The 10,026-nt window shown below is 42.2% G+C and overlaps 1 protein-coding gene across 1 annotated transcript in view; it reads right to left on the reverse strand.

Annotated features, from left to right (window-relative positions):
• TRIM14 (tripartite motif containing 14) overlaps nucleotides 1-10,026 on the reverse strand; it is a gene marked incomplete at its 5' end in the record, with an annotated part of 30,011 nt that overhangs the window by 17,638 nt on the left and 2,347 nt on the right. The window lies entirely within an intron of this gene.

The following is a 10,026-nucleotide window of genomic DNA, read 5'->3' on the forward strand; positions in this document are numbered from 1 at the left end:
TTTTAAAAAAAAAAAAAAAAAAAAAAAAAAAAAAAAAAAAAAAAAAAAAAAAAAAAAAAGAATCCAAATTATCCATAAAGAGATGTAAGTGTATGTGCACATGTGTGTGCTGTGGTATAACAGTGGCATTTCAAATTATTGGGAGGAAAGAATGACCTATTGAGTATATGATGTTGGCACAACATACAATTAACCATGTATATGAAAAAAAAATTCAGGTTAGACCTTCACCTGATATTGTACACAAAAATAAACTTAGACGGAAACCCTTTATGAAGTAGTCTTGCCAAAAAATGTGAATCTGATCACACCTCTACATCTAACTAAAAGATACAATTTAGAGTACATATAAAGGACAGGGGAACATGTTAACTATCACCTTAAGAAATATACAAACCAATTGTATTTTCAAGACTTTATTTCACTCCTAATTCAAACACTTATAAAATGTGACATTACAAGACAATTGGAAATATGACCACTGATTGGATATCTAATGATATTAAAAAACTATTTATCATTAATATTCTTAGGTGTGTAATCATGCTTTGGTTGTGTGTTTTTTAAAAATGAGTTACCTTTCAGATATAATGTGCTGAAACTTTTACAGACAAAATGGTATGTCAGTGATGTGCTCCAAAATAACGTGTGTATACCTGAGGTTTTCCACAATAAAAGGTAAACAAAACAAACAAAAAAGAAAGTCCAGATAGATTAAAGCACTGTACATAATAACAAACCCAAATAATAAATCTATTAGAATAAAATACAAAACAATATCTTTTGGGGGGGTGGCTGGCCAGTATGGGGATCTGAACCCTTGACCTTGGTGTTACAACTCTGTACTCTAACCAACCGATTAACTGGCTAGCCCACAAAACAATTTTTAAAATAAATTTGGGAGGGCCAGCCCGGTGGCGCACTGCTACAGTGCGCCACTTGGGAAGCGCGGCGGCGCTCCCGCCGAGGGTTCGGATCCCACATACAGACCAGTTCCCGCTCACTGGCTGAGCGAGGTGCAGGGAGCAACACCGAGGGTTGCGATCCCATTGCCGGTCCCGGGCCGGTACGGGTGCGACACTGAGGGTTGCGATCCGTTGCCGGTCATGAAAAAAGACAAAAAGGAAAAAAAATTAATAATAAATTTGGGAGAGGAAGGACCCATCGATGGAACCCAAAACTGAAATAGCAGAAAAGGGAGACAAAGGCAGATTTGACCATGTAAAAAATAAAATTTTTCCTAAGAAGACATTATAAACAAAAGCTACATGACAAGTAACAAACTTCACAGACTTACTATCTGTAATACATAGTAAAGAAAAAAATAATTTAACTAAAAATAAGCCATGGATATGCAAATGCCAATAAACAGATGAAGAGGTGCTCAACCTCCCACGCATTCAAGGCAGTGGGTAGTGTAATCAGAAAATATTTTTTGACCACTGGGTTGGAAGAATTTCAACTAATTGAAATGCCAGAGTCTGTAAGGGTATGTGGGACGGGGCGCTCATATACATTGTGGGTGGCAGTGTCTACTGGTGCTGCATTTTTAGAGGGCAATAGGTAAATATGTATCAAATTTTAAAATGCATATATCCTTTCATGCAGCAATTCCTCTTACGGGAATTGATTCTGGAAAAGGCTTTCACATACGCATGAAGATTTATTTGTGTACCAGGATTCTCACCACAGCATTTACATACAGAGGATAGAGAACAGTTGGGCATAATTTTCAATTCACAATTTCCAATGAAATGTGTACATACATTAATTATATAAATAATGGTACATTCATAAAATGAAATCATCTATAGGGATTAAATGGAATGCAGCATTCTGATACATGATATAACATGGATGAACCTAGAAGACATTATCCTGACTGAAGTAAGTCAGACAGAAAAGGACAAATAATATATGATTCCACTTACACGAAATATCTAGAATAGGCAAATTCATAGGGACAGAAAGTAGAGTAGAGGTTACCAGGGGCTGGGGGAGGGGAATGGGGAGCGATTTTGCTTAATAGTTGCAGAGTTTTTGTTTGGGGTAATGAAAAAGTTTTTGAAATAAAGAATGGTTGGTGCTGGTTGTATAACATTGTGAAAGTAATTAATGCCACTGAATTGAACACATGGCAACTTCTTTGTTATGTATATTTTACCACCATAAAAAAAAAAAAAAAACACCAAAGGAAAAAAACGCCAAAAAAAAGAATGCAGCAGACCTTTCTGTCCTGCATGGAGAGCTCTCCAACATACCATGTGAAAAAGAGCAAGCTGCAGAATAATACATATATCACGGTCCCATCTATGTCAAACATAACAAAACAAAAACTATACGTGGATATATACATCTGTATGTTTGCAAGTGCGATTAAAATGCCGGTTAGTAGTGGTCACATTTGGGAAGAGGTGTAGGATTAAGGGGTGATGGAGTTTGGATGTGTTGTCCCCTCCAAAACTCATGTGGAAATTTGATCCCCAGTGTGGCAGTGTTGGAAAGTGATTGAGTCATGGGGGCAGATCCCTCATGAATGGATTAATGCTCTCCCTGGGGGCGGGGGGGTAGTGAGTGGGTTCTTGCTCTATTAGTTCCTGCGAGAGCTGGTTGTTTAAAGGACACTGGCACCTCCTCTCTGGCTCTTTCTTGCTTCCTCTCTCCATGTGACCTGCTTGTACCCGTCAGCTGCCTGCTACTTTCCGCCATGAGTAGAAGCAGCCTGAGGCCTGGGCCAGATGCAGCTGTCCCAGAATCGTAAGCCAAATAAACCCTTTTTCCTTATAAATTACCCAGTCTCAGGTATTTCTGTTATAGCAACACAAAACGGACTAACACAAAGGGATTGTGAAGAGGGTTAGGGTTAATTGTACTTTATATGAGGGGTCTTCAAAAAGTTCACAGAAAGATTCATATTATCTTTTAATTCTGTTTTCCCACAAACTTTTTGAAGTGCCCTAGTACGAGTATACTACACTATTGTTTACATTTTAAAAATGAGCATGTGGGCTGACTGGTTAGCTCAGTTCATTAGAGCATAGGTACTGATAACACCAAGGTCCAGGTTCAGTCCCTGTACCAGCTAGCCGCTAAAAAAAAAAAAAAAAAGGCCCTCCCGTGGCTCATTTGGGTGAGCGTGTTGCTGCCAACACCAGGTCAAGGGTTAAGATCCTCTTACTGGTCATCTTTAAAAAAAAAAAAAAGAAAAAGGAAAAAAGAGCATGTATTCATGATTACTTATACAATGAAAAAATAAAACAGAAAATCAATTGGAAAAAAAAAACAACACCCAAAAAACATAGACCAGCCCTTTTCCTTAGCCCAAATATCTATACAGTCTACACGGCAGAACGACCCTTGGTATTCAGCCAGTCATGGGTGGTGGGCAGGCTTCCCTGTGACACCATGTTCTGTTCTTAGTGGGACAGTGTGTGGTTTGGCAGGAGATAGATGAGTTCCCGAAATCTGTGTTTTCTATAGAATACTGTAGGCAGTGGTTAGGTCCCGAGGCTAGCTCACACCATAGCCCTTACGGATTAAATTGGCTTTGGGCTAGCTGGGAATTAGTCCACATTTATAACATGGTTGTAGGGGCCGGCCCGTGGCTCACTCGGGAGAGTGTGGTGCTGATAACACCAAGGCCACGGGTTCGGATCTCATGTGGGGATGGCGGGTTCGCTCACTGGCTGGGCGTGGTGGTGCTGACAACACCAACTCAAGGGTTAAGATCCCCTTCCCGGCCTTCTTTTTTTTTTTTTTTGTCTTTTGTCTTTTTCCGTGTCCGGCAACGGATCGCAACCCTCAGTGTTGCTCCCGCGCCTCGCTCAGCCAGTGAGCGGGAACCGGTCTGTATGTGGGATCCGAACCCTCGGGCGGGAGCGCAGCCGTGCTTCCCAAGCGGCGCACTTATCCAGTGCGCCACCGGGCCGGCCCTACCGGTCATCTTTTAAAAAAAAAAAAAGATAACATGGTTGTAATGGGTCAATGTGCCTGCACAGAAATATATCTTTATTGAATGACCAAATGAAGGAAAGAAAATGTGAGAAACCAAGAGAGCAAATATCTCCCCCCAACCAAGCAATGCTCCAAGCAGTTTCTACAGATCCACTTTGTAAAGAATATACAGAAGGAGCTTAATGACCTTACACCTTGTCATAACTCTCAGCACAGGAATAACTATTTGAAAACAGCCACCAGAATACTTAAGATGTAAGGAGATGATGCTTATTACACAATATAGTGAGAGAGAAAATGTTCTGGAAGTAAAACAAGGAAGTCCACTGTCTGGTTTGGGCTGCATTGGTTCAGAGTGAAACTGGATCCCAGCTGAACCGGGCTGGGGTTTGGACACGGCTGGGTGGAGCCGGTAGCTGGGTGAGGGCTGGACAGAGTCTGAGGACTGGGGAGAGAAAGAATCGGGCCAGCCATGAAGCCCTGGTTGGGGGAGGCCGAGGGGTTTTGCAATACGGAGTGCTGGCTGCTATGCAAATCCATCGCTGGGTCCTGTGGAGAGTAGGAGCCTGTGAGGAGAGCGGTAGGAGCTGTTTTGCTGAAACTCAGTATGATTTTGGACAGCCCTTTTGTGGGCGCCTGCTGTGGAGTGTACCACCCAGGAAGGGGGGCATGCTCTCTAGCCCTGCCCAGGCCACTTCAGCTTTGGACCCTGAGGACTCTGATAAGGTGGCAGTGCCTGGCTGGAGGAGGCAGAGGGGAGGCCATCCCAGCAGGTATGGTGGAGACCAGCAGCATCATCATGGCCAGCAGTATACCTGGCTGAGTCCTCCTCCTCCCATCCCCAGTCTGGAAAAGGCTGGTTCACGTCACCTCGCCGGTTGCCTGACCCCATGCTGGGCCCCTGGGAAAGCCACAGAACCAGAACTGAGGCTATTTGTTCCATCCCCCAGGAGTTACCGGGGCCTCTGCCAGTCTGAGCCTATGTGTCTCAGGTCCATTTTCTGCCTGTCCTCGGCTCTGCTCTGCAGGGCAGAGGGGCTGAGCCCTGCAGGCTGCATTTCCAGTGTCCTCCTCAGGCTGGCTGAGTTGATGGGAAGAGGGTGAGGGCAATGGGGAGGAAGCAGCCAGGGCATCCCTCAAACGGGGCAGTGTCTCCAGGGGTGGCTGCCTCCCTGAGTCCCCTCCACCCTCCAGCTCCCACAAGAAGGCTCACTCTGGTTCCAGCTTCTGCCTAGGTGGCCCTGGCCCCTGCACCTGGCACATATATTCTGGTTAGCTTCTCAGCCTCTTCCATGCTTGTGTCACCATTCCCTGAATTAATCCCCTCTGTCTGAAACCCTCAAAGTGGTTTCTAGCTCCCTGGGTGGACTTAGGGATACAGCCGTGGCCTCACGTCCTACCTTGCTATGTGAGCAATGATAAAGGATTTCCTCTGCCTAGGCACTCCCATCTCCAAGGACCTTACAGCTCTAACAGCCTGTGCACATTCTAAATTCCTGACTATGTCTGGATTCAATGAACAGTAACCAATCTTAAATATATGTATGTTACACACACACACATATATACACACATGCATACTTTTTTTCATTCATAAAAGAATCAAAAGCTCATTGTAGAAAATGTGGAAGATTTTGACAGAGGAACATAGCCACTCTGCTATATTGCCATCTAATCTTAGGGTGAGTAAGAAGTTAGGGTAGCAGGCACGTGTTGAATTTTCCCTACACGGATGTATTGGCCCCTGAGGAGCTATGATGGGGGACGCAGACAGCCTATTAACAAGGATGTAAGAAAATATCATTTAATGGGTGTTGGTTGGGGATTAATGACCAAGTCCTTCTTAATTGTTCTCTGGAAAAAACTGGTTGATTAGGCCTAGTCACTGGCCTCTAAAGAATGGACTTTAGACCAGGTATAAACCTTACTGATTTTAATTTGTTTACAAAGCCGTTTTGTCGATTCGTTTTCAGGTGAATGGCCTTTCCCCCAGTACAGACGGTCCCCAACTTATGATGGTTCGATTTAGGATTTTTCAACTTTACAATGGTGTGAAAGTGATACCCATTTGATAGAAACTGTACTTTGGGTACCCATACAACCATCTGTTTTTCACTTTCAGTACAGTATTCAATAAATTACATGAGATATTCAGCACTTTATTATAAAATAGGCTTTGTGTTATATGATTTTGCCCAACTGTAGGCTAATGTAAGCATTCTGAGTGCATTTAAGGCAGGCTAGGCTAAGCTATGATGTTAGGTGTATTAAGTACATTTTCAACTTATGATATTTTCAACTTACGATGGGCTTATCGGGATGCATAACCCCATGGTCAGTCGAAGAGCATTTATACTGCCTCTGTGTAAGTAAGTAACGAGCAGCATGGTTGCCCCAGGCCTCTTTGCCACATGCTACACCAACCACCACTCAATGGAATGCACTAGGATCCTTATACACGTTTGGGCCTACTGCAGATGTGTCACTCCTAGGATTGTATCCCAAAGGAAATAAATCTAAGTCCCAAAAATGTCCACTGCACTGTTATTTTACATTAGTGAAAATCTGGAAATAATCTAAATGTTCAACATTAGGAAAATGCCTTAAAGAATCATGGTAGATCCATATAATGGAATACATAGCCTCTAATACTGACGTTGACAAAGAATATTTGGTTTTTTTTTTTTCTGGCAGCTGACTGATATAAGAATCTAACCTGGACCTTGGTGTTATCAGCACCACGTTCTATAGACAAAGAATTTTGGATGACCTAGGAAAGTGTCACGAACTTAACAAACAATAACAAAAACCCACATATAAAGTGACATATACCTTTGGTCAATAAGGGAGAAGGAGCTGAAATGGAAAATTTCATTTCCTACTTCAAACACAGAGAAATACTGACAAAATGAGCAAATTTTAAAATTGTATAACCATGCTCAAAATAAAACAATCATACAAAGCAAAGGAAATTCTCAGATACCATAAACAAAGAGGAAAGTGTCAGAGGCCAGGGCAGGAGCTTAAGCCAAGTGCCCCAGGCAGGGGTGAAGGTGGAGGGTTGTGTAGGTGAGAACCGCATGGCACTGGGGCCTGGCTATATGGGGGGATCCCAGGGCACCTGGCTCCATTCCAGCTGGGAGTGGCAAGGGGACGGCCTGCATCCAGCCAGATTCACAAAGAGCCGTTCCATCCATGAACCAGGCACCAGGAAAACTCTACCCACTGGGCCAGGGAAAGGGCAAGGAATCTAGTCATCCATCAGGATCATGGGTGAAAAGAAAATCACCAGCAAAACAAACAGAACAACAGGTTTGCACTGAGCAGGCTTGGAGTCTGAATTCATGGAACCTCAAAACTGAAAAATTAATTTGAAAATGGGTCCGAAACGGCAGAAACTCATAGCATCCCCTGGAGATGCTCATGCCACAGTGCTCTGAAGGGCACTCTCACAACCCAGGACATATGAGCCATCCATGGTACATAACCACTGACACCGAGGTGGCAAACCACACAAGGAAATGAACCAACCACCTTCACCTCCAGACTTGGGATATGATATTAGAATTGTATATACAACATGTCTCAAACTATATAAAAACATATACATATACTGAAAAAAATCTCAAAATATGAATAGTGGTTTGCCTGAAGTGGCAGGATTATGGCCAAATTTTAAAAATCTGCTTCTTAATCAGGAATTGAAACGTCAATGTCCACAGGAGCCAGGCTAGTGACACAGGAAGGGAAGTGGATGGGGGTGCCAGGAGATCCCTTCTCATGGGAGCATCCATTGCCCAGCTTCAACAGCGCCCACGTGGGAGTGCAGACGTGGGATGGCTACATCTTCCCACTGTTGTAAATCTAAATGTTCATACAGATACCTCTCACTTTAAAGTGCTGACTACTAATTTCATTTTTCTTGTTACCTTATGAGGGCCACTTAGGTGTAAGTCTAACAAAACATGTACGGGATTTGTTTTTGGTTTATTTGGAGGCTTGCTAGTATGAGGATCTGAACCCTTTACCCTGGTGTTGTCAGCACCACACTCTACCATGTACAGGATTTGCATGCTGTAAACTACAAAATGCTAATGAAAGAAAACAAAGATCTAAATAATGAAGAGGCATACCATGTCAATGGAATGGAAGACTCAACAAAATAAAGATGCCAATTCTCCCCAAATTGATATATAGGTTTAACTCCATTTACATCAAAATCCCAGCAAACTCTTTTTTCTTATAGATATAGACACGATCATTCTAAAATTTAAATGGAAAGGCAAAGGAACTAGAAGAGGTAAAATAATTTTGAAAAAGAAGAATAATGTAGTAGGCATCAGTTATTTCAAGACCTATTATATCAACTGTAGTAATCATGACTGTGTGGCACAGGTAGAAGGACAAACACATAGATCAATGGAACAGAGCAGAGAACCCAGCAGTAGCCCCACACAAGTATGCCAACTGATTTTTTGACAAAAGCAATTCAATAGGGAAAGAATAGTCTTTTCAACAAATGGTGTTGGAGCAATAGAATATGCATAAGCAAAAAACCTCCACCAAAACAACCTTAAACTAAATCTCACTCTTTATCTAAAAATTAAACTCAAAATGAATTATGAACTTAAATGTAAAAAGTAAAACTACAAAACTTTTATTTTTTAAAAAGGAGAAAATACTTGGGATCTAGGGCTAGGCAAAGAGTTCCTGGACATGACTCTAAGAGCATAATCCATAAGAGGAAAAAAAATTGATAAGTTGGACTTCATCAAAATTTAAAACTTTCTCTGAAAAAAAACACTGACAAGACAAGCTACGATGAATAGAGAATCTACAGATTGGGAGAAAATATTTGCAAACTACACATATGACAAAGGACTCATGTCTAGAATAGACAGACAACTCTAGAACTCAACAGTAAAAAAAAAAAAAAAAAAAAAAATCCAATAAAGAAACAGGTAAAAGACATGAAGAGAGATTTCACCAAAGAGGCTATACAGATGGCAATTAAGCACGTGAAAAGGTGTTCAAGATTACCAGCCATTGGGGAAATGCAAATTAACACCACGATGAGATGTCATTGCACACCTATCAGAAAGGCTAAAATACGGACCGGCTCCCGCTCACTGGCTGAGCGAGGCGCGGGGGCAACACCGGGGCTTGCGATCCCGTTGCCGGTCCCCGGCCCGGTACGGGGGCAACACTGAGGGTTGCGATCCGTTGCCGGACACGAAAAAAGACAGAAAGAAAAAAAAAAAAAAAAAAAAAAAAACTTGTGATAATCCCAAATGTTGGCAAGGATGTGGAGAAACTATCTCTCATACATTGCTTATGGGAATGTAAAATAACACAGACATTCTGGCTGTTTCTTAAAAAACTAAATGTGCAAGTACCATATGACTCAGCAACAACACTCCTGAGCATCTACCCCTGAGAAGTGAAAACTTATATCCAAATGAAAACCTGTAAACAATTGTTAAAAGCAGCTTTAAAAGCTGGAAACAACCAAATATCCTACAATTGATGAATGGTTAAAAAAACCCCACAAAAACCCATTGTACATTTATACTACTGGATTGCTGGAATACTACTCAGCAATACACAGGAATGAACTATTGATACACGCAACAATTTGAATGGATCTCAAGGTCATTAGCTGAGTGAAAAAACCTCAAAAGATCATGTACTGTATGATTTCATTTTGACGACATTCTCAAATGCCATAATTATAAAGATAGAGAACAAACCAGCTATTTCCAGGGGTTAGGGGTTATTGGGGGGAGGTGGTGGGGTGACTGTGCAGGTGTAGCAGGAGGTGGGTGTGGGTGGTGATGGAATGGTTCTGCATCTTGATGGTAGTGGTGGTTATGCGAATCTACACATGTGATGAGCTGACACAGTACTACACATGCACTGTCAATTTTTTTTTTTTTTTGATATTGTACTATTGTTATCCAAGATGTAACCCTTGGGGTAAGCTAGGTGAATGTCTGGAGCCATTAGAGCGCGGCTGCCTGCCTGTCTGGAGCCAAGAGCCCGCCCAGCTATTGCCTCGAGGCCTCAGAGCCT

This window comes from Galeopterus variegatus, unplaced genomic scaffold (assembly GCF_000696425.1).
Source record: "Galeopterus variegatus unplaced genomic scaffold, G_variegatus-3.0.2 Scaffold866, whole genome shotgun sequence".
Lineage (NCBI taxonomy): Eukaryota > Metazoa > Chordata > Mammalia > Dermoptera > Cynocephalidae > Galeopterus > Galeopterus variegatus.